Source organism: Opisthocomus hoazin, chromosome 5 (assembly GCF_030867145.1).
Source record: "Opisthocomus hoazin isolate bOpiHoa1 chromosome 5, bOpiHoa1.hap1, whole genome shotgun sequence".
Taxonomy (NCBI): domain Eukaryota; kingdom Metazoa; phylum Chordata; class Aves; order Opisthocomiformes; family Opisthocomidae; genus Opisthocomus; species Opisthocomus hoazin.
In genome coordinates this window covers 76,823,301-76,842,811 of record NC_134418.1, presented here as the reverse complement: position 1 = coordinate 76,842,811, position 19,511 = coordinate 76,823,301, and the positions used below count along the sequence as shown (strand labels likewise).

At 37.4% G+C, this 19,511-nt stretch overlaps 1 protein-coding gene across 17 annotated transcripts in view; it reads right to left on the bottom strand.

Moving 5' to 3' along the window:
* TENM3 (teneurin transmembrane protein 3) overlaps positions 1 to 19,511 on the bottom strand; it is a 1,446,905-nt gene that overhangs the window by 1,037,393 nt on the left and 390,001 nt on the right. For all 17 annotated transcript variants that reach the window (XM_075421787.1, XM_075421794.1, XM_075421795.1 and 14 more), the window contains exon 4: positions 14,535 to 14,601. The gene's annotated coding sequence lies outside the window, so the exon portion shown is untranslated. The remainder of the gene's footprint in view (positions 1 to 14,534; positions 14,602 to 19,511) is intronic.

The window sequence follows — 19,511 nt, the reverse complement described above, 5'->3', positions numbered from 1 at the left end:
ATGTACCTAATTTACCCTGAAAATGTAGCTGGGCAGAAATTAAGGTAAACAGTAAAGGAATGAACACTTATTATGCCTGCCAAAATAACAGTTGCTTTTCACTACACAAACCCAAACAAACTAATAGTCTTACATACTTATCTAAAAGGAAATGACCCTTTCCTTTCTAAATGATATTACAGTCCCTACAACTAGCCTTGAAAATTCCATCTTTAAATTTCATAGGTTCACATATAAAGCTGTGAATAAGCTTATTTTGTGCATACTAGAAAGAACTGCCTATTTTTTATAGCACTTCATTTCAAAAGTACAAAACACTTGTCAAAGGGTGGGAGCACAGATCTCCTGAGGAATTGTAGTGTTTCAATATAGGACATGTAGCTTAAATCAGTGACAAAATACAGATAAAATCAAGTCCGAGACTCAGCTATCCCAAGACACCAGTTCATCAGAAGCCCACGCTCTCATTCTTAAAATAAACCACAATTCATCTGAGAATCATGGATTAAGGGAATAATGAGTAATATCACAATGAGAAACCAATTCTGTTTTTTTCTAGCTGTGAAATGATTTTCTAATGTTTTGGGTGTTAACTTTTAAATTAATATAGAATTAGATCACCACTAATAAAATACCTTAATATTCAATTTAGAATAAGCATATTTTACATACACTTTCACGCACGCACATGGATTGGGATCTCTGAGAAAGAGCAAGCATAAAAGTAGAGCAGTTGCTTAATAAAATAAATTTCCCAGTGGCTGTTTTCAAAAACGTGATCTCAATTTGGAATCTGACTGCTTTTTTGAAGCCCAGTAATAGGCTCCCATTTAACTTGCTTTGTTTCTACTATTTGGTACCAGCATTTTGTTCTGCTGGCTTTCACTGTCCCAAAAGTCACAATTGATTTGTGAGTAATTACTAGCATTCCCTGTGATACTAACATCATGCAAGCTCCTGGAATAACAGATTCCCCTTGAGCTGAAATCCCTACTTGCTATGACCAGCGCATCCAGAAAGCCTTTCCTTGCCCCACTGTGGTTTGAGAGCTGCAGGCTGAATTCAGGTGCTGCCATGCAGCGTTTTTGACAAGCAGCACTCTTGGGAACAACCCTTACCCCCTTAAAGGCACATGTTGCATACAACAGAGTAAAGAAAGGGTGGTCACATTCCTAACGGTGATGCGTCCCTCTCCAGACAGAGGTTGAAACCTTCAAAGAAAACCCTGGACTGAGTAATATTTACTAATAGTTCAAAGGAAGTAAATAGTAGTGTTGTTTTACAAAGGCAAACACAGAGCAGAAGGCATTTGCCCAAAGCAAGACCAATAGCAACATACAAGAACCTAATCAAACACAATCACTTTCACAGCTTAACAAGAACTCGGCTAGTTGAAACTTGTCAGTAAGCAGACATTACCACCATGTGTTTTCTGAAATACACTTTTCTGTCCAGCAGAAACCTCTCTTAGGCATGTCCACATCACCTATTACGCCGACCTAAATGCTGCAGCTCATTAGGCTATTACGATTTGATAAGCCATCTGCATCCATACTGGTACACAGAAATCCAAGTCTCTAATACAAAATACTACCATATCTTCAAGGTGAAAGAATATTTATTGTCGTTGACTTGAGAAAGTAAAAAATTGGGAGAAAAAAAAAAAAGGAAAGAGTTTTCACACAACTACCTCTGAAACTGCATAAAAAGTCTGTGTTAGTGAGTTAGTTTGTGGTTGGTTGGTTTGTTTTCATGAATTTTGGTACTACACAAATGGAAACTGCTAAGAAGTTCTCACAAGAAAGCTCTTCGGTGCTGGTCTTTTAGTTTGTCTTCACTAAGGGCCTGTTTTATACCAATTAATCTGCTTAAAGACAGGGCATGCACGGCCGCTTGAAGGATTCTCCCCACCTCTTCAGGGAGGCACCTCACTAAGCTGAAACCCATCAGATACAACACACAGCATGGACGCAGCCTCAAAGAGGGTGGCAAAGTGGTTTGGTTTTTCTGGTTTTTTTTTTTTTTTTTTTTTTTTTTTTTTAATTTTTTTTTTTTTTTCAGAGATCAATACACTTGCAAACACCCAAATCCTTCACTTTCTAAAGAAGCAGCATACATTTGGGAATTACACGGCAAACATCACAAACAGCAATTACAAAGCTGACAGTTTAAGGACTAATATGATATGTCTAGATCAACTCCTCTGTACGTTAAGCAATGGAGATTGCATTAGTGGAAATACTCATTACCCGCAGAGGTTGATTCAGGTCTCGGTTTAGCATTACCTTTTTCAGTAGCCACATATTTCATAAAATTCAGACTTCTTTCCTTCCTCATTCCTCTCATCCTCCCAAAAGATGATACATGCTACAGAAAGAAGTGCTTTAACCTCTTACACCAAAGAAAGTGATCTCTAATGTCTTATTAGCAGAATTCTGAAACAATTTTCTATGAACTGGTATACAACATTAGTAACTCTCTCATATATTAAAATACTTTTCACACTTTTTAAAAAAGTCACCTCAGATTACTTTAGACTCAGTTTTCACAGTGAAAAACCCTTCAAACAAATATCACAGAAGTGGCTCTGCAGAAGATCTCGAGCAATAGCTCTAAGATGTGTGAAGAGCTGCATTCAGCTCTATTAAATAAGACCACTTCTACACTTAAAGACAACGCATCTTCATTATTAACTATTTAATTTCTCACCAAAAAAGTAAGGTCAAGGTATTTTTAAATTTTACTTTGCAAACACAATGCTACTGCAATATTCATAACCATTAAGAATTATATCCATGTAGATAAATGACTATGAAAATGAACATACGAAAAGTATGAAAATACTCTTGAATAGATGTTTCTTCAGAACTTCTGCTGTATTGTCAAAAAGAGAATCAACCCAGCACTCCTTCTGCACAGCTAAGTTACGAACAATAGTTCTTATTGTTCCTTTGATTTTGAAAGGTAATGAGCGCTAACTTCAGCTCCTGATTTTTGCTAATGAAGAATCTGTGCCTTTTTGTAACAATCTATATGTGAACCACTTAAAAATATTCAGCTTCATTTAATCTGACACCTCAATAATTTACATGTTGATAGTTCTCACTCTGAACACTTGGAATTTAGCAGCTCCTCCATGCTCCTACTTGCATATTCTTACTTTAACAAGCTTAACACAAAACACATTTAAGTCAAATATAATGGAATCAGTTTTCAAGTCTAATTAAGTTTTAAGAAAGTGATCTGAAAGTCTGCACAATTTATGAAGTGAATCACATAAGGGAAGCATATTTTAACAAAGAATTCCCAAGCTTACCTTGGCTTGAAAGCACCAAAAATTTTAAAACATAACATAGTCCTGAAAGCTTTGCACATAATTGCAAAAATCTTTCTGGCTTGTGTAGTTACTAATCTCCGGTATGTTGAGTCTGCTTTGGTTTCAGAATACACAACATTGGAAAATCTTCCTTACTAGATATGAAATACTGAGGGTTTTTTCATATTTCATGGTTTTATCAGTGCAACCTTTATAATGGAAAAGACTGCCCTTCTGAAAATCCCAGAAGTTCTCAAGCAATAGAGATGCTGCATAGCCAAGAGTCCTAAATGGAAGGGGAAATCTCTGGGTTGGGTCAAGATATCCACCGTAAGTCTTGGAGTAATCTACAGTCTGAAGCCACCCCAAGCATAAAAAGGGGAGCTGGAGAAAGCAAAGACTTCAGCGAATTCTGAACAGTGAGAATGGAAGACCGGTGGCAGAGCTGCAACTCAATGAAAGAGAATGCGAGTAAAACTGTATCTTTATTTCTCCTCTTTTTCAAATGGATCAGGTTGCAACACTGTCATACCCATCTCTAGCCATTAGACAGCTGTAGCCAGAGAACATAGATTTCTCAGAGGAGAAACCCAGCCTCTGTTTTGATGCTATAATTCTTTACATAGATACACATGAACTTGCTCTAATAACACACTTTTTCAGATCATGGGTTTTTTTGCCACTTCCTCTTATATTCTTTACAGCCTTCTGAAAGCAGCTGTAGGATTCTAGAACTATAACTTCTTTCCCCCCATCCACCTATAGATCACGTTTTCATAGAGTTCATCATACATCAGAAAGAACGGAGAATAAAAGAAAGGAAGAGAAAACTAAGATACTATACAAAGTATTAATTCATAGAAGCTTTTTGGATTTTTAGTCACACAAGCTTGAAACCTTTCAAGATAATAAAAGAAAGTTGAAATCTTGTATCCAAAACAAGCCAGTAGAAAAGCAGAAGTTTAATTTGTCTATACTTACATATTTTTGCGTAGGAAGGACCACTTCCACATTAAAACTATGAAAAGCAAAATGACTTCTTAGGGAATTTTTGTGAAATAATTTAGAACTGAGACTGAAATTATATATGAACATGTGCCTCATTGCTCCTTGAATCATTCCCACTAGTGTATAGTTACCCTAAGAGTCCCAGAACACTTCAGCTGACACAGAAAAAAATCCTCCACCCATGAGAAACAACACTACACTTTACCTCTCCATTTTCTCATCTGAATGTAGTTTTTGAATTGTCCTGAAAACCATTTGTTATCATGCTTCTTTGAATATGCTACATTGCAAAACCTGCTTCTAAGTATAGTGGAGTGAATAGTGGAGTGAATTGATTGTTGGAAACACCTGAATGCATGAGAAAAAGAACTACAAAAGGATGCAAAAGCACTTATTTAATTCTGTGTAATAAACATGAATATATGGGAGTACCCAAGCAAGGAATGCAAGTGATTTCAAAAGTTTAAGTCTCAGTAAAGAAAAAAGTGATTTCCTGATTTTATAGGAAGAGACCTCAAGATAGCAGTTTAGACAACAGATTAGTATAATCTAGAACAGAGGGTTTTTTAATATTGCAATACATAACACACCTGGAAGAGATCTGTTGCATTTGTACTAACCTTTATAATACTTGCCTTACAGTATTTTGCATTTAGGTGTAAACATATTTCTTCCTCTCGTTACAGGTGCAGGTACCTAATTTTGCAGCTTTTCTCCCACTGAGTACCACCCACACACCCTATTATAAATTCCTCAAGTACTAGAGCCTCCAGCAGCCTGGACATTTGAAACGCTTTTAAAGAAACTTCGTTCACATTTCAGCCACTGCTTTCTTTCCAGCTGGGCTTTAAAGAAAACCTACATTTTAAAAGTAGAAATAAATAGCTTTTGTAGTTTCTCAGTTTTGAGTAAAACTGGAAGCTTACATACACTGAAGCAAAAATAAGTTTGTTATTTTGGGGAATTATCCTTTATGTATACATGTTCTGCAAAAATCTAATTAAATCAAATCTGTTTAAACGCTGACATTTTGTTCATCACAAATCTCATAATTAATCCACTAGACTTTGCACAAGTCTGAATCTTTTTGTAATGCCCAGGACAAGAGATCTGGAAGCAGTGAGATGACTCAGGAATGTTTCAACAGGGGTTCAAGCCACAGCTGAAGCAATTTAAGCACTATTGCTGGTTGAGCCTCCAAGATCACGTAAGCTGGTGCAATAACTACTACCGGACATCACCAGATATGAATATGAATATGAAAATGATGACAACTCCCAGTTAAGAGGCAATAGCCACTAACTGGAGTTGCTCCCCCTCAGATTCTACTACCATCTTGAGACGATCTTTACCTATACAAATCCACTGCCTTGCCAAGCCATAATGCACCTTGTTTACCATAAGGATGGAGAAATGGAATGCTCTATATACCACTTGCAAGCTAGGCACGTCCACTTAAATGGTTGAAAAACCATTCTCAAATTGTTTCTTGACAACTTTGAGAACGGGCCTACATTTGTCATATTGTAAACATCAGTCTCCTCGTAAATAGGTTTTGGATTAGGGATGTATAAATAATATATTTTCCTGTTCAGCGCACCATTTGACCAGTAAGATATATGAAACAAAGATAACTTCAGTGGATGCATAATGGAATTTGAAACAGTCAAAATGAAATGCCCACACATTACTTTTTGCTTTATCTGAAAGAGACTAATTTAACTCTATAGTAAGTGGGGTTTGTTTGTTTTCTCCAGTAAGCCTTTAAATCTTTTAAACTGGATGATAAATCCCAAGTGAACATTTCATTCAGAATAAAAAACAGAAGACAGTCAAAGCGAAGCATTTTCTCAATAACTATTTGCGAAAGAAAAGCTAGGCAGTTTGCTAATATTTTCCCTTCCCTGTAAACTGTAACAGCTCACAGGATCAAATCACCCTGTGATGGGGACCTCATCTTTCAGTAGGCTTCATATTTAGCTTAACTCTTTATGCAGAGAACCTGTAGTATTTTCTTTTTAACTTCTCAATGGCATTTGTTTAACCTGGGACATTTAAATTGGATGTCATCCTCAGACAGCAAGGAAATCCTTTGTAAAGAAGTCTTTCCAGTTTACTTTAACCTTTTGATAAGCGTTGAAACAGTTCACACTGCCTCAATTATCAGCTTTTCACATTTAATTCTCCATAGAACTCCATATACTTGGGGCCAAAAAAAAAAAAAAAAAAAAAAATCTACCTTTAGCAACATCTTTATCTCCTGAGACCTCCTCCCCTCTGCCTGACAATTAGCTTTTCCTTCTGTGAAGCTGAAGCAGCTTTCTGTTCTTGGTAACTCCTGTTATCTTGCATTTAAAGTTTTTGAGAGTTTGTTAGCAGTTTTCCCACCTCAATAGAATTTTTAAGTTATTTGGTATACATGGATCTTCTTCACCTCAGAAAGAGATAAAGTGTCTTATTAGTCAACATACAAAAATACTGAAAGCTCATGGATATAAAGCAGACAGCTACCATAAAAGCATACATTAGGCACTGCATTGCTGATCCCTCATTTCCACAAAGACTGTGAAATATGGGTAGGAAGTGGGATGACATGATTCCATTGGCATAAAGAGAAAGTAACCAAAGTGGGAAACTATCTATTTAACCCATTCTACGAGGTTTAATTTTCAAAATCCCATACAAGAAGTCACATCAATTTTCATTTAGACAATTGTCTTAGGGCAAAATTACACAACATACTTTAGACAAAGAAGCCCAATTGTTCTTTAGAAGATTATTTCAGAACTGAGTCAACACACAAACAGTAACCAGAAGTTTTAAAAAACCCAACACAAACCGCACCAAAACCCCAAAACCCAACAAAACAAACCTATCCCAAGACACAAGGTGAATTTGGTTCAACAGACAGGTTGATTGATAATGCTAAACCTGCAAGGTTTATTACATCAATTATTACATCACTTCATGTCCTGGGTAACTGTTGATGCAGTAATTATGTAGTCGCAAAAGTTAAATATTTGTGTCCCAAGCCTGCTTACAGAAAACCTGCCCTATTCTGACTAGACCATCTTACAGTGATTTCAGGTTAGTTTACCACCGTTAAAAAAAGAGTCAATGGCAGAAATATTGGGAAATTACCCACAACTCTCAATGCTCCGCTAAAATTACTGTTCCTCTACATATATTTTAGAAGAATGTCACCATTCTGTAGTCTACTTTTCTAATATTTGTCTTAAGACACTTAGTTTACATTTTCGTTTTAGAGCTAAGGAAATTAAGATGCAAACAAACATTTGTAGATTATGTATGTTAATAAATAATCTATTTTAAAGATAACCTAGCATCTAGTGTTATCTCTGTAGAAGTTTTCAGGTGTGGTAAATTATAAACCTTTGCTAAATTAAACACATACTGGCATAGTGTGGCCCCAAACCCAGCCATTAACTGCTAGAGAAGGTACACTGCCTGATTTAAATGACCACCAACACAAAATCTTGTTAACATCCTAATAATTAAGGAATTTTCTAAAACCAGTTTTAGGGTTCTAAAAGCTTAAAGTCAATAAAAATAGGAACCAAAACCATACTTTTTGAATAGCTCAGCTAAAACTGCAATGCTTTTGGAAAACGTGAGCAGTCCTTGGTTTGTTATTTATATTCACGTGTAGGTATTCACATTAACTTTCATTGATATCAGTATGCATATGCTGTTGATAAGCAGCGTCTTATGGAAAAACTCCATTACTTGTGGACAGAGATCCAGTACCACTCACTGGCTCGGTAATGTAAGGTCATTCTAATTACCTTCTCCACACTTTATTCTCCCCTCTGTGGCCCTAGTAATCATGAGGACTCTTTGAAATGCTGATGCAGCATTATACTGATTTATTTTGAAATATGCTATACGTAACACTAATCGTTGGAACTGCATATTGGATATTTGCTGAGGTTATCTTTAACATTATTAGGCTACCTACTATGAACAAGGCAATCCCACACATTTGAATGCTACATAATCAGTATTTCCTGTTACTAGCAGCAGAGAAAGTTATAAACAGTTTCTAAGAGTCCAGGTGTTGGACAGGTTTGTTAAAAAAAAACTCGTGCTTCCTAGGGAAGGTAAGCACATCAGCGCAGAACAAGTGCTATGAGGTCTCCAGGCAAAGCCACTGTCTTGCAGTTCGCAAATTGTGCTCTGTCCTACACAACGTTAAGTCAACTAGCCTTTATGGCATCCGGATTTGATCGGCTTCTCTATCAGTTTGAGACCTAAAAATCCCCCCTCCTATACTAGAGGGCAAAGTGCACTCCATCAGATTAAGGTCATAAAAAAATTCTCCCCTCAGAAAAAAAGGGGGGGGGCGGCGGAAATGTAGCCCATTCTGCATACTCCTCTTGGGATGCTTGAAGCAAAGCATTATCAGATTCTCAGTAAAGATCAAAATCTTCAGATTTAACTCAACATTGTGGCAAATGGCTGAGCATTAGAAATGACAACTAACACACACTGTAGCATCATTCCCATAACTGCCACTCTGTAACAAAGGGCTTCCAGAAGGAAAGCAGCAGTTAAAATGTATTTTTACTACAGCAATCAGGATTAAGGTTTTTTATCTTTTTTTTCCTGTGCTCATATTCACGTGCAGTGAAGCAAAGGTCTGCCTTGTACAGCAAACTATGCTGCCCACCATTTCCCCCCGCCCCCCAATTTGGCCCAAAGATGATGCCCAGCAAGTGTATAAACATAAAATATATATCATCCTTGCCTCAGTGCTTTCCCACCAGCCATTTCGATTTAGAGTCTTTCCTAAGCTGGAAATGAGAGGGGGTTTTTATGTTAATTACCTCACAGTTCTTACGGCAAAGTTTCTTCTATGCTAATCAGCACATGGTAATGGAAGTAGAAATTGATGTTTATTTCAAATTTTACAGTTAATATCGTGAGTGTCCCATTCAGTTTTGCAGCCAGCAGTGGCATTCATGGTACAACATGCAGTGCTCCCCGCAACAACGTCTTTTGAAAATTCCCACCAATTTGTCTGTTCCAGTCTCCATTTCTGTGCCAAGCGGAGGATAATATTTTACGCTAAACCAGAATGAGTTCATTTGTATAAGCAAACTTTATATACAAAGCTACAACCAAGACCATGCAAAATGTTACTATTATTGTTTACACACATAGTTTAGAAACCAGTTCTTTTTCCTCCTGCTGTATCTCTACTAAAACTCTAATCACCAACCCAGATTTTTTAAACTGATATATAGGAGCTCTGTGGTAGCTTAATTTCATCCTATTTCAAGATAAAAAGTCAAATGAGGTATATTTCACTTCAGACTATTTGACACAGTTTTCCCCATAACGGAGCAGCTCGTTTTCCTCTAGTCAGGAAAAAGTTTCGTTCCTAGGAGAGCAACCATCTGCCCAGCTTTAGTCAGGCCCTAGGCATACGGTCTCTCAGAGGCACTTTGAAACTTCAAGCCTGAGCTCTCTTGCCCTACGTGACCAGAAGGGCAGCTGTAATAACCAAAGCTTAGGACAACCCTGTTATGTAGGGCACTTGTGCCTAATGAGGGGGCTGGCATCTAGCCCAAGTCACATGCAGAAAGCCAGGTGCATGATGAAACATGTCTATTCATCAGAATATGAAAAGATACAGAAGTATTTACACAACTGCTTTGCTTAGAGCGGGCCTATTTTCAGTCAAACGAAGAGTAGAAAGGCCTTATGAAAGAATGAGCTACAAGAACAATTCACCCAGTCTTTCGTTCACTCCCTGTCTATTTGAAAGAATTTCAGTCTTAAGAATAAAGAAAGAAAGAAGAGGGAGGCAGAGAATGGTCTATGTGTTGACAGATCTGATTTGGTCTTCAGGCCATAGATGGTCATTTTCTAGTCTAGAAGCACCTACACCTGCACACCTTTTAAGTCACTGATCATATGAAAAGGCACATAGTGACGGATCTGTACAAATGCACTATTGGTAAACAGGCAGATATTATTCCAGCTTCTACAACTATCACATGCCAAAGTCCGTGTGTGTATATAAATACAGGCAGAAGTACATTTCATACTTCATACAGTCCTCCGTGTTTGGTTCACCTTTGCCAGAGTTAACTGAATGAAGTAGAAGAGAATCAGCTAAAAATTTCATTCCCATTAGAACATGAACTCAATTAATTCTCCTGAGACTAATAACACTTTATTCTGATATAAGAATGTAAGTCTCTTCTCATAAGCTTGAGCACTCACTATCCCATTAAATTCCAGGCAGCAAATGAACAACTTTTTGAAGGAAACGATACCAGTGGCTAAAATAATCAAGGTATACATGAAAGTGGTAAAACAGGAGAATAAGACAGAAGAGATATGACTACAGTTCTGATATTTAGGCCAACTGATCTTCTAAGAGTATCTTTTATGCTTTCATTTTCTTTGATCTGCCAACACCAGCTTTTTGTTTGTTCTTCCAGTTTAATGTGTTCTGTGCTAGTTGAAGAGCTTTTAGTTATGACCCTCATTTGTGAAAGTTACCCTTGAAAGCCTCTCTCCCAGACTATCATCATCATTTTGATTCCATGCTAACAATGCTTCTTTTATGCAAAAAAGCGAAACCCCCCAAATCTACATGCATCGTGTGCTTATCTCAAAGCTCTTCTGGTTGAATAGCATGACAGGCTCTTTTTCAGTTATTGCTCTACAAAAGTCTCATCTACGTGAATTGGAGTACACTAATTATTTTACATCTGAAAGTATATAAAAGTGATGTCTCCAAAATGACTTAATTTATATAATTTGGAAAGTTTTTATTTAAATACAGCAGTGTTCCTTTTCAGGACCTGGGTTTCTGCACGCCAGGCCTACTGGTAACAGCAGGCTTTTGAACTGTGCAAGCGCCATAAATAGCTGGGTTACTCTGGAAGACAGAGGCAAGAGGCATTCTGTAAAAATCAAAAAACTAATGGATTATCCAGTTTCCTAACATTTTAGGTATGCAAAATCAAGAAAGAAACACATTTGTGTCAACACTGTGATTTTCATAAATGTTAGCTCTTCATCCTTGAATCAATCATGTTTGTAATTTCTTACTGGCAACCAAATGTGTACTATTAAAAAAGGAACAAAAATCCCACACAAATATCTCCCCCCAACCCTAATTCAGGATGAGCTGAGAAAGGTGGAGAACACTCTCCACACCTTACCAAAGATAACCTACCAAATCAGCACAGAGAAAAAAAATAAACACACACAAACAGAACTGGGAGGAATACTTAAAAAAAAAAAAAAAAAAATTAACAGCCATTTGAAAGACCAGAATATTCAGAACACAGAAGAGAAAAAAAATACCAAAGTTTACTTGATTAATTTTACTATCATAATGCAATAATGGTGGATGGTATCCTATTTCTGATATTTCTGTCCAAATTCTGTCATTTCATGTTTCTCTTTCCAGAGGCTACAGTCAATTTGCCCATTCAAATATTTTAAAACATTTTTTAATACTACATTCCCACTGATCAAACTTCCAATAAAGTATGTAAACCCATCGATTTTTAGATACTTTGATTACAGTATAATCTATTGCTTTCCCTTCATATTTGAATATAAGGCTACCAATTCAGTCAAAACCAACTATTTACAGTCTTGTGTAACACACTGAAAACGCAATATCCCTTCTAGTAATCTGCTTTCTCCAGAGTCACAATGAGTATGCCTAAGAATGGTAATCTAAAGAGACAGCCTGATAATGGGCTCCCTGCTCTTCTTAGTCTCCTTCAAGTCATAGGGTATTTCTACACAGGCAAGAAATATAACTGAACACAGAAAATATAAATTAAAGCTACCCCTAGTCAGTAGAGGAATCCTCAAAGGGTCTCTTTAAACAACATGGAGTAGAATAGCTGAGCTTTCATGATAAACTACATGTGAGGCTCTAGATGTACTAAGATTTGGGGAAGAGGGGGACAGAATTGTTCACTATCTATTATCTTGGTCTATGTGTTGGACATTAGAATATATTCCTAAAAAGTCACCTAAAATATTTATGCATAATAGGATTTTTTTAAAAAAAAAACAAATTTCTTTACTGGCAGTGAAGCAAGCACACTTCAGTATTATGTTTAGGAAAGCAATACACTCCTTCCTTTTTATCCAAGTGACAGAACTGGAAGTGATTAAGCAGAAAATAGAACTTCCTATCCAAGATCAAATATCATCTCTTAAGCAACTCCTGCGAACCTTTAAAATTCATTTGCTTCTATGTTGAAAAAAAGTATCATCTCTACATCTAGCAGATATTTTCTTCTTTGACATTTCTTCGCTGCTTAGTTGAGAGGGAAGTGATATGCCTTGGCGCAATAATATCATAGCATGTGGGGACAAACAGATTGTCCAGTTAAAAATAAAAGCTGGTATCAAGGAAAGAAAAACATACAGTTTACCACAAAGCTCTAAAATGAAAGCCTGATTCTTCCTACGGATTTTTCCGCAACTCAAATCCCAGGTTTTCTTCAGAAGAGACTGAACTGCTTGAGCAACCACAGTCACGGTAGGTTTTAGTGCCCCCCACCCACCCCCACTCTCATTTCAATTGCACAAATTAAAAAACAAAATCTGGACGCCCTCAGCATATTTCAAAAAAGTAGTATCATGCAACGCAGAAAGACCACTTTTCCCAAATAGACCACACTGCCATCAGGAAGCAAGTTTAAACAAGTTTGCGATGATCAGGAGAGATGTGGTTTGCATTTATGTAAATATTTATACAAAACCCTTTGAAAGTTCTCTGCTGCTTTGAAGTACAATAGACCACTAGCAATAAATAAAAAAGCTCTAAAAAGAAAACCCTATAAAAAGAAATTCATGTGGGAAAGGTTACAAAGTGTTTCCTAAGAAGCTGCATCCTACATCAGCCCAATATTTTCATGTTGCAAACTAAAGCCAAGTCCCCCCACCCCCCCAAGACCACTGACTCTTCCTTAAAAAGTAATGAACAACCGATTCAACATCTGCGTCAATTTATATGTACACCAAAATTGCTGGAGGTAAGTTGATCTAAGAATACTCAGTATACCTCTTTACTAAAAGATTTAATTAGATTTCTAACTCAATTCATTGTACCATGACTTGTGGAGGTGGAAGATTAGTATAATTGTTTTTGACATCTCACAGGTAGAGATGAGTTCAGGAAAAGAGGTAAAATACTAAAAGTTCAAAAACAAATAACCAAAGAGAGTCTTAATAACACAGTTTCGTAATGACACTGATTGTCACAGACCCCTCCAAACACTGCAGGGCTTACTCTTATGAACTTGCCCAGACATTGCCCCAAGCTATGATGTCCTGAGGCCAGAAACACCCTCCAGCAGCACTGCACTCTGCTTCTCCGTGCAAGACTGCCTATCTCCCTCCAACAATCCTTATTCAATGTCTAATGAAAACTGAAGTCAAACCGAAGGCTAATAAAAGATCTAAGCTTTCCAAATCAACCTCTTGGTGATAAACACTGGTATGCATTTACTTTCCTATTCAATTGTACAACACGTATGTGTTTAAAAATAATTTATAAAGGATATAAAGTCTTAAAGTGCATAGTAATTTCACATTGCGCTGTTTTACACAGGCAGTTAAAAGCTATTAAGAATAGTGTCTTCATGAAAGACAATGAAGACTTTTTAAAATGATTGTTGGTGACGTGCGTCCAGTGTTATTTTTAACGCCAGCTGCAAAAACCAAATCCAATAACCTGGCAATAGCTTATCTTGAACCAGTCTTGTACCTTTGTTCAGGCTTTCAGAACAATGACACTTGCTCTCCTTCTAACACAACAATTTTCTTCTTTCCACATTTCCTGTTATTTATTAAAATGCAGTAAAACTTCTTGGAAAGGTATAGTAACTCTTCCACTTTAATTTCTAATAATATTAACATAAACACAATTGTGACATTCAGCAAAAGCACTGAGAATTTTAGCCTATGGAAATGGAGGCCTTTATTCCTTTTTGGTTTTCCTTTTTTTTGAAAGATAACTAAATATTCTGAACAAAAACTGTCTGATACACTGAGAGAACCTACTTGTAGCATTTCAGCATTGGCCAGAGCTGGTAATCATAACGGCTTTCCAGAACATATTTAGAGTAGACCTCATGAAGACTTATAAAAAACTTCTTCATTAAAGAAAAAAAGGTATAACCGATACACAAACACTTACTGTTACTTCCTTGCTGTAGAATCTATGTCCTCAATGAAAGCATGAAGTTAGAGTTCGACGTTACTGCCTGTTAAGAAGTAAAACCAGCATGAATATGTTAATTTAATATAGACTACACTTTGAACTGCAGCAGCTAATAAGAATCCTTCCATACCATAAATAAGAAATATACCCTCAATAAGGTCTGTTTGTCCCCGTCCCCCCCCCCTTCCCCCCATGAAGTAAGAATCACAAAGACAGGACAAGTAGAAATTATGTCTTAGCAGAGACACTGTCACAGAATGAGCTAGTGAAATGCTGCCTTGAGACCATAGAAAAAATTTCAGAATGTAGACAAATAAAAACCTAATGAAATGAAAACCAAGCTTTAACTCATTCTAGCATTCCAGCAGCAGACACAAATCATTACAATAAGGACACACTCTCTTATTACTGGCAAAATAAACTCCAAGATTAGGAGCAGACAATAAAAGATATGCATTGGACAGAACGCTGCTGACTTTGTAAAACATTGAAACAACGGTGACGGTACCTCTAGTTTATCACTTCCTGCGTTAGACTTATCAAATGTATCGGATCTGAGAAAAATGTAAATATGATAACATTGCCAGTACCTGTTTTCTCATATCTAGAACCAGCTACTAAACAGTGCAGAAAAATGTTCTATGTTGCTATATTCCAATTTTGACATAAAAAGGGGTATTGCTACAGCAGAAAGAAATAACCAGAAAACCACAACAAAGAGCATTTCGTTTCATTTGCTCATCTTATAGGTAACCCTACCTGTATTTTCCCCTCCTTATACAGAAATACCAACTTCTAGTAACTGAAATAGCAAACATGAATTGTATCACACATTTGTCAGGCCTTTAGGATCCATGAAAGTAGCTGTTTTAACACATAAAGGATCTCTGAATTCTTAATGTGACTCCTTACATACCACAGTAGCATCAAAAATCCTTGTCCATGTGCCCTCAGCTATTGAGATCCCAACATTATAGAAGCAATAAAAGTAACGATGAAAGTTGTCACTCTGGACCAAAATGATCTTTCAAAGTAAATATGTATTTATACCCTTTAAAAAACTTTCTTAGTTTCAAGCACTGTTTCATGTTCTGCCCTCCACACCCAAGTTTCAGGATTATTTAAGTAGAATTATGTTTTATTTTTAACTCCACCAGGATATTAGATGCTTCATAGAACATGAAATCTGAGATTTAATACAAAAGGCAAGACACAGTTATCCTGCAACAGAAACACCTTACGTTCAGGTTTATCAAGAACATAATTGAGATAGAACTCCATATTTCATCTGGCCTCCAGATTACAACAGGGGGGGAAAAAAAAAAAAAAAGTAATTTATACCAGAAGACCTTTGGGTAAAAGACTGCAACCGAGTTTAGATGAGCAGAACCTTGGGCGAGCGTCAGGATAATTGCATGATGAGAAGTAATAAGTGAAAGTCATAAATTGCTCACCAATAAAATCAAAACCTGCATTTTCTTTTAACATATTTTCCACTATAGGAAAACCTAAAAACAGCTTCCGAAGTGAAAGCCCATTTTGCTCATTTCAAATGCTAGGAATTAGTCTTCTAAGACATAGGAGAAGTGAAATCATCTTTGATTTTCTTGTACAGGTTGAAAAACATGCAATATGTAATAATTCGCTTCCTACCCCATTTTTTTCCATTATTACTCAGTAATGTTCATTCAGCTCATGCAACTTAGACAATTTAAAGACCACTCTTTCCAGATGTGTTAGGTCATTAAACTAGAAGATATTCTGGTACAGGCTGAGATGCCTGAATGCAAGATAAAGTCTTTCTCTCTCAAGTTCAGTGTTTGGGGTTTTGTGTTTTTTGTTTGTTTTTTTTTTTAATATTCTCATTTAACAGTTAACTACTGTTGCAAAGCAAGAACCAGATTTAGTTCAAGATGATTTAACAAAGGAAAGCCTTAGTTCTTTATACTATTAGCATTACCTGTAACAGAATTCTTTGGTTTCTCTCAAGTCTCCCACTTCCATTGCTAAAGATATGTATATGTATTTATACACATTTTAATTAGCAAGTCTGTACTAACAAAATGAGAACAATATAGCCTAGATACTAGGCATGACCCACTGGAAAAATAATGGTTTCAGTTTTTAATTAAGTTTGTTATGCTACTTAAACTTTGGTTCCCAAATAAAAGCTTTCTGCTTGAATAGGATCAGTGTGACATCAAAACTGTGCTAAGCAGAAGTTAAAAAACATGCTTAGAAATTAAACCCTTTGTAGTACCTTGTAACATCCGTTTATTGCCTTGAACAGGAATATTAATAAGCTACCTCACAAAGATGCTGATCCCAGAAAAGATGCTTGACATCAATATCAGAAGTCAACTTGTAAAAAGTTGGTAACTTTGAACCTCTCTCCTGCTGACCCAGTGGCAGGGAGCAATGGAGCTCTGCTAACACTGACAAGCTTCAGAACACCAGCAGGCATGAGAGCAAAGCAACCATATGACTTTGATATTTGCAAATATCTTTTACTCTGTTGATTAAGGAAAACCACTGCTAAAGCTTTCCTTGTTTACCTGTCTCCGTAAAGTTCTGGGCCAGTGGATGTAGCTGCTTTGCTTTTTGGCCTGCATTACAGACTTGGACTGACATACAGATAACTGCCTTATTACAACAAAAGAAAATGAAAAAAACCTCACAGCCAAGAAGTGCGTGAGCTGTACACAGTGACAAACAATGTACAAATACAACAGACTTTAAAAGCATCCAAGTGGTATCCAGCTGGGACTGACTCCATGTAGTGCAAGGGCCTGATTACAAGAGAGACACAGTTAAAGCTGGGTTAGAGAAGTAGAATGTGTGCCATGTTAGTTTACCTCCTCATACTGCAAAAAAAGAGTAGACAATCTTTAAAGTAACACTTAAAATTGCACACAAGGATTAGAAGACACCACCCATGAGTAGAAGCTCAATTTATTTTGCTTAGCAATGAGAAGGTTAAGAGAAAAATAACAACGACGTGAGAAAAGATGGCTCTCTAATCTTGTTCATACGCTTAAAGGATTAATGCCTAGAAAGAGAAGTTAAATAAAGGTTAAAAAAATATATCCAACAGAGTAGGATTAATAACCACTGGAATGATTAATCAGGATATTGAGAAGATTCTCCATCCATCTGGAGCTTACATCAAGATTTTTTTTCTGAAAGGTAAGCTTCAGTTCAGTCTCAGCGCTACGACTTCATGTGGGAGTAACTCAAGGTACTCAGTTCTGCTAAGCACAGGGGCCATTTTGTCATGACTTAACAGAACTCTGCCAAATGATGCCAAGTGTCACCACATGACAGCACTGTGTAGAGCTATAAAAGTAACCCCCCAAACCCCACAACTCCAATTCATCAGTGTTTCAACTTTGCAAAAATCAATCGTACTAACACATTTCCAACTTGCTTTCCTTCACCTCCCATATCCCTTGCTTAAGCAGCAACTACATTTCAACTCTGCTGCTTTAGTTTCTGTAAGATACAGAAGTCCTGGTTTGCTCTCTGTGGCTGTTAAAGGCCACTTCTGTACACCCCTGAACGCAAGTATGCACACAAACATGTCTGGAAAAAAAGAGCCATCAATTGTTCTGAGACTGTGTCTGGATTCCTGTTTTGCCCTCTCACACAGAAAATCCAAGTTCTGCACTAAGGCGTGGCAGTGCAGTCCCCACGCCGGGCAGCCTGGTGATCTCAGGATAAGCCAACCTTGTATTCTTGTCTTGGTTACAAGAGCAGCGAGTTGCGTTGATCAGGCACTCCCTGGCTGTACCTGGAACTCTCACTGCCTGGATCATAGCCCCATGTGGTAGATGCCAGAACTGCACAGTGTGGGAAGCACTGGAATTGTATGGTTGCTGCTAAGATAACAGAAACCCCTAACACAGGTTGTGGTCAAAATGAAAAAAAAAACCCAAAACAAAAACACAACAACAACAACAAAAAAAAACTAACACAAAAACAGACCCCAACCAAAAAAACAAACCCCACTCAAAGCCAACCACCTCACAGCCTATAACGAGCAATCCTAAGTGAGACCCTTGGAGCTCTCTGGGATCACAGTGGGCTGTGACCCGGTATCTGCCCCTGAGCTGGGACACTTCTTGGGGTAGATTTTGCGAGGTTCAATGATCATCTGCTGGAAGATGCCAACAAAGAAGAAAGGTTCAACGATCATCCACTGATACATGCCGATGAAGGAGAAAAATTAGTAATTCGCTACGTTTGCACAGAAGGTAATTTTGGTGATGGGTTAACCTCTGTGGCTGTGCCATTTTTGTCTCTGTGTGTGTGATTTAACGTGAAAACCCTGTTGTAAGTCTTGTGTGAACCTGGCCTTTTTTGAATCTTTAACCAAGTCGCTGCTTTGATTGTAACAAATTTTATTGAATCATTCCATTGATTGAGAGTCATAAAATAACCACATTTTGATCTTGTGATTTACCATAACAGTGTTAATAGATCTTAAATTGTTGCTACCTCAAAGCTGTATGCAATTTATTTGTGATGATTCGACAGCAAGATCCTAAATCACTCAGTGGAAGAAGCAGGGCGATAAGCAAGATCAAAATCTTGGACCTCAGAAGGGCTAACTTTGGCCTCTTCAGGGAGCTACTGGGAGGAATCCCATGGGCCAGGGCTCTCGAAGGCAGGGGGGTCCAAGAGTGCTGGTCGCTCTTTAAAAATCACTTCCTCCGTGCTCAGGAGCGGTGCATCCCCCTGAGAAAGAAATCTAGAAAAGGAGACAGGAGACCTGCATGGTTGAACAAGGAGCTTCTAGCAGAGATCAGGTGGAAGAGAAAGGTCCATAGAATGTGGAAAGAGGGGCAGGCCACTTGGAAAGAGTACAGGAATGCGGTCAGAGCATGCAGGGATTCGACGAGGAAGACCAAAGCCCATCTGGAATTGAAGCTGGCAAGGGATGTCAAAAACAAC